At 37.3% G+C, this 6,404-nt stretch overlaps 1 protein-coding gene across 1 annotated transcript in view; it reads left to right on the top strand.

Annotated features, from left to right (window-relative positions):
* Nucleotides 1-1,079: 1,079 nt before the first annotated feature.
* Nucleotides 1,080-6,404, top strand: part of LOC131691787 (myosin-IIIb-like) — a 306,173-nt gene continuing 300,848 nt past the window's right edge. The window contains exon 1 of the mRNA XM_058978428.1: nucleotides 1,080-1,741. The gene's annotated coding sequence lies outside the window, so the exon portion shown is untranslated. The remainder of the gene's footprint in view (nucleotides 1,742-6,404) is intronic.

The raw sequence follows: 6,404 nt of genomic DNA, 5'->3' as shown, positions 1-6,404 counted from the left end.
GGACCAAGCGCCATTTTGAAATACATTCTCTAAAAATCGCTATCGCACCAACATAGTACTTGCAGCACCCACATTTATTTATTTTCGGGAACACAAATAGTAGACGAAAGCAAATAAGCGTTGCTTAAATTGCTATGTTAATGGGAAGTTATATAAAAATGCAGTTTAACATTTTTTATTTAAATTGCAAAATACTAGAAAAAAGTATGGCGTTCAATTTGGTTTGGCCAAATATGAGAAAAGCGATGATTCAGGTATTTATTTTTTCACATATTCATCGTATTGTGAATTTCTGCAGGTTTCACTTATGTGATATAATTTCATGCTCTTGAAAACAAATTTTTAATAGAAGAATTTTTTACAGAAATATTCTATTATACCCAATTTAAAGCCAGGCTAAACCTTTAATTGCCCTTTTTCAGTTCGGGATCGCTATGCGATGATACCCAAAAAACAGCCCGTTGGTAACGCCGGCGTTACCATCGCGTAACGGAGAGAGCGCACACCGAAGTATGAGCAAAAACGTGCGACTTGAGTAGTCTACAGGTGCGGAGGGGAACTCGATCCGATCAAGTTACCAATTTTCGCTTGATACCCGAGCGCTGCTGCTCCAGTCAGTGCAGTGCAGTGATGGTCCGCTTGTTTGCTCTCACTCTCAATCGCTCTCAATTGTGCTCATCCCAAATGCAAAGCGCCGAGCTTATCAGTGTGGGCTCGGGCGTAAGTATCGTGGTCTGTAAGCCAACAGTCTAGTGAACCTAACGTTACCGAGTGGATGTTAATTGCGCGAGATGGTCTGAAACAGTCTGCGCGCGTGCGTGAGTGAATCGAACCGATCTTTGATGCAGCCCAGGTGTTCGGTCTTCTGCTGGTGAATCTGAATTCTTCGATTATCATTGATTGCTTTTTTTCGTTCTGAATGGATTCCCCGAGAAGTGTCCGTAGTGTGCAATCTGCTTGGATAGCCGCGCATGAATGTGGGTTGCTCGAAGAAGTGTAGAAGCTGTGCGAAAGTAAGTTACCGAAAGAAGTGTAAGATAATAGAATTGTCTGAGTACGTTTTCTGTGCTGCGAAAACGCGATTTACCATGACATGAGAAATCTACACTTATACCCGGAGTGTGAGTAGGAAGCTCCATCGACTAACAGTTAATTAACTGTTGTTGGAAGATAGTGATTACTGTGCCCGGGAGAAGGCGCCCGGTTGGAAAGAAAACCTATACCCCATAGTTAGTGGCCGTATAGCGTGCGGGTGAAAAGTCTACGTGGGATTGGTTTGGACGCTTGACCAAACATACCATACCTATCATCAAAACAATGCTCGGGTGCTGTTGTTCGCGCTGTTTTGGTGGAAAATAATATGAAAATTCATGTGAAATACTTGCCAAGAGGGCTGTAACGATCGCCGCACAGGCGTGTGACCTTTTCACCGTGTTGTGTTTTTTTTTCTGCTTGTGGCGCACCGGCTTCGTAGCGAAGTTCAAGCGGATTCGAAGTTTCGTCTGTTTCTGGCTTTTGCTGCGTGGTTAAGTGCATGACTGTGAAATTGAGAGATAAATAGCTTTAACATAACGAAAAGATAAGAGAAGACAGAAGAAAGTTCAAAGCGGATTGGGATCTCACACGACGGCTGGTGATTCGGGCAACTGTTTTTGTGCATTGTTTTGGATTGTTTATTTTTTTACTTTTGGAGTACTGCACGGTATCAGTGAACGGCGGCTATTGTTTGTGTACCAGAAGGGTAAGTTTCAACGGAGTGGTGTTCGCCAGAGCGTTACGCTATGGACGTAGTTATATTGATGTCATTTAAATTGCCATTTTGTAAGCGATGTTTTGTTAGGCGAATGAAACTTGTTTTGTTTCATTTGATAATGCTTATTTGTATGTGAATTAAAAATTAGTTTATTTTTCATTTCAATTCTAAATTAATGAGCGATCAGCTTCAAAGGTCTATAGTTGTTGGCTTAGTTTCATTATGAGTTCGTTGGGGTGAGCTTGAAAAGGAAGTTTGAGCTTCCATACACATGATCATTTGTCGTTATTAGCAAGGATTTTAGTTTGAAAAAATTTAATGGTCAAAACGAGAAAATAGTAAAATAGATTTCAATATTTCTTCTTGGTGCAGAACGATTTTGGTAAAAACTATTTTTTCTCCATTAACCCTAGAACGTTGCACTTGCGTTTTCTACCCTAGAACGTTGCACTGGGGTAAAACCTACCCCACGCGTTCTATCGCAATTTTCGCAGGTAAAAATGCAAACAAAAGAAATGTATAATACATAATTTTCTTCGTTTTTAATTGCAAAAACAGCTGTGTAAATGAAAGTACGGAAGTTATTAAGTCAATGATACAAAAATTGGTTGAAACAAAAAAAGTGAAAAGATCGCGGTTTTGACTTTTTTCAAAAAAAAATTACTATAATTTTGCGAATTTTCAACCAATTTGAAAAGAATCAAATGATTCTAAAAGTTAAACCATGGTTTGGTTTAGAAACGGTCAAAATGGAATTTCGCAATTTTTTTAAAAAGTGCCATTATTTGACAGAGCGAAAGTTTAAAAATCTGGTTTTGGAAAATACCACGAAATGGGGTGGAAATTGAAACGAAAAAATGACCAGTAATACATTGATAACACGCAACGTTACTGTTACGGCAGTTACTGTGCGCAAATTATACTTGCGAGCCATTGTTTTGAAAAAAACTATAAAAATAAACAATAAAAATCATCAAAAATGAGAACGATTTGTTCTACTTCAAAATTAAATTAAATTAGTTGAATAAATGATTAAAAACGATTATATAATGCTAATGGTTACTTACGTAGTAAAACAACCAGTATTTAAACTTGTATTGTCACGAGTAACATTTGCACTGACAGAACGAAACCTAACGAAACCTGACGAAACACTAACGGCAACCGTACACTGGGGTACAAATGTACCCCACGCCAACTTTGACACCTGCTTCCACGAAGGCTAGAAGCAAACTGGCTATACCACCTTTTCCTACTCTTACTAGGAACTATAAATTTAATTATGGTTAGGGTACAATGTCGATAAATGCCGAATTCTTGTCTTCACACGGCTTCAAAGAGGGCGTGGGGTACATTTGTACCCCAGTGCAACGTTCTAGGGTTAAGCAGAAAATTGTTTAAAATCATATTTGCTCGTGAGGAGCACAAAACCTATATATGGTATTTGCATTTCAACTTCGTCTTATCAGAATCTGGCACGAACTTAGTGACACGAGCCGGATTGACGCTAGCTCCCAAAAACGGACACAATTTGTGTTACTGAGCAAACCCCTATTCAAGCGTGGTGTCCGGCAAGAAAATCTTGCGCTAGTTTTGTTCTGTCACTATGTTGTTGAAGTTGAAAAAGCAAATTCCATAACTAATATAGTTATAGGTTTTGTGCTCTTCACGCACCATGATGGCTTTAACCAGTTTTTTCCTTAAAGGAGAAACATAGTTTTACCACAATTGTTCTCGTAGCGTAGTGCATCTTGCATTGACTTGCTAAGCCAAAGCAAATGTTTCGATTTCATTAGTTCTCATCAGCTCAAAATGAGCTCCTTTTCTTGCGGGGACACCACGCTTGACTAAGGGTTTGCTCAGGAACACAAATTGTGTCTCCATTTTTTGGAGCTAGCATCAATCCGGCGCTAGCTTAGTCCTGTCATCAAGTTAGTGTTAGATACTGATGAGATAAAGTCTAAAAGTAAATTACATAACTAATATAGGGAATTTGTATAGTTTGCGTCGTTGGGAAATTCAATTTTTTCGGACTAGCTTAATCGATCCAAAAACAATTCTATTGTCAATTGAAAAATTCAAATGTCCGAAGAGCATGCTTCATCAAGTTCCATTAGAATATAATAATCGGTAAAAACCTTATGCATAGAACTGGGCTGGTAATTCGCATCTCGAAACGAAAGTTCATTGTAGACAAATTTGTATGAAAAGGTCGTTTCGACTTGGTTGCATGATGAGGTCTAGGGTCGCTCGGAATAAGAAACACTTAGAAAAAATTACGAAAATTTTGGCGGGACCTTCAGTGTAAAAACAGGATAAAAAAGAATTTGTACGCAGGAAAAGCCGCATATTATTACATTCAGTATTGAAAGTCAGTTAAAAGCTATTCGGTAAAAACCTGCTATTTGTGTTTGGTTTCTCCGCAGAAGGTTCTTTTTGGTAAGCTCTTAAATCGAAGAGTCCATCTTTTAGTGGAAGGGGTTTAGGAGACATGGTCAACGTATTCGAATTTTATTTTAAGTCTATCAATTAATACTACATAACTGATTTTCGAGAAATATCGTAGTGCCAGTTAAATGTTGCGATTATGCGCATGTGAAAACCCTTTTTAACCAAGTATTTGCTCCTTATTTTCTCAGATTTCCCTGTTTTTAAATTGCTAAAATTGTTTGTAATAATTTGTTACAGTGTTTGTGGACAGCTTTTCAGTTCCCTTTCAACGTTTTACATTTCTTACAAGAGAAATGTGTAGGATTTGTTCTAACTCTGAAAAAAATTCCGAGGCCCGGAAGGCCGAGTCTCACATACCGATCGACTCAGCTCGACAAACTGGGACAATGTCTGTGTGTGTCTGTATGTACGAACGACGGAGATATTAAATATTTTATATTTTTATTCCTCACTTACCAATTTTCAATTACCAAAAATGAGACCGTTGCATAAAGAGTGTTGATTCGTTGGTGTTTTAGAGGCAAAACTAAACCAATTTTGAATATCGGGGTATGAAAACACAGGTACACTTGATCGAATGAGTATGGTTCTGAAAACATTTTAATGGTTATGAATACACAGATCGTCATATAATCGTCCTTGTAGTGTGGTAAGAGCAATTTCGTACGGGTCATATTCATATCCAGAAGCGACTGTCTTTTTGAATCCATGAATTCTAGCGAAAAATTAAAACATACTTGGTTCTTTTTAGGGAAAAGATCCTATTTTCGCCCTATTTTTATCTTCACCCTATTCACACGAATCCGTTGGTTAGAGCAGCATCTGCCATCTTTGTTCAACGCACTGGCTCAAATATTAGTGCGATAATTGGGGCATTCGATTTGAGCTTTTGTTGGGCTCAAACAGAAACGTTGCACCATGCTCAAGCCATTTTACATTTCTTATGAAGGATTTTTCCTAATCAATGTGACTAAAACATATTTATTTGCAAAAATTAAATATTGTATCACAAGCATGTTCGTGCTTCAAAAGCAGCTTATATGTCCAGGGGCATATTTTGATAGTTAGAACCTTTTCTTTGTTATGATACTGGTTTGTATAGGGTTCATTATTTCATATCTCCGGAGCGGGAATTCCGAATAACACAATTTGCAAGCTGTAATCGACTTAGTTTACGGCTTTCTTGCTATCGACAATAAAATAATACTAGACATTTCGATATATACCCTTATGAGACAAAATGTTTTAGTCACCGGATTGTATTAAATCTTTCCATAGTGTGATGGCCATTTGACGCAAAATAAATATTTTTTTCAGAAATTTTTTACTGTGAGAAAAGTTGAAAACAGAATAGATCGTAAACACTAGAAATTGCATTGTATATTCACTAACCATACTTCAAATAATTGGATTTTTACAAATATTTTAGAACTTTCTGAAACAATGGTTCTGAAATTCGTCTTATTTATTTTATTTATTTACGTTATTTAAATCATTTTTGTCGGCAATTCCATTCTATATACCTATCATTTTTTTCAATTTAATAATTTCACGAATTTTATTCGTTTCGTTTATTATATTGGTTTCGAATATTGGACTAATTTTAAATATATGGTCAGTTCATCCTAATAATTTATTTTATCAAGTATTTTTTTTATTCAGTTTGTTCATTTGAGCTAATTTCATCCATATTTTCCTGTTCGTACATTTCATTCAGTTTCTTCATTTTCATATTCGTACTAATTTCCTACCCTAATTTTACGGATTTGACGGCATTGCAAACATCATCAAGTATATTCGTGCATCAGTTTAAAAGAACCTCTGACAGACAACTGCTTTAAGATGGTTAAGATGGCATTACGCCTCGATAGTGGTGTATCGAGGAGACCGAGAGGACTTATGCGTCGTTTTTATGTTTTGTGTTTTTTCATACTCCGCACCAGCCCAAACTAACGTTCAGCCAACGGCCTGTGCACACTGGCGTGGCCGGTTGACAGGTCAGCGTGGATTGACTTATTCTGTGAGCTGTGTTTGCAGACATTGTTCAACAGCTTAATGGAAATGTTTGTGAGCACGGCTCGCAGTGGAAGTCATTGTGTGTCGATTTATCGGTCGGCTTCGTTAACGTGCTCAGGTGCATTAAAAATATAACAGTTGAACCCTATTGGAGGTGTTGTGTTGTAATAATTATAGGTTTTAG

This window comes from Topomyia yanbarensis, chromosome 3, assembly GCF_030247195.1.
Source record: "Topomyia yanbarensis strain Yona2022 chromosome 3, ASM3024719v1, whole genome shotgun sequence".
Lineage (NCBI taxonomy): Eukaryota > Metazoa > Arthropoda > Insecta > Diptera > Culicidae > Topomyia > Topomyia yanbarensis.
The sequence above is the reverse complement of the archived record's forward strand: the minus strand, read 5'-3'. Positions and strand labels throughout refer to the sequence as shown.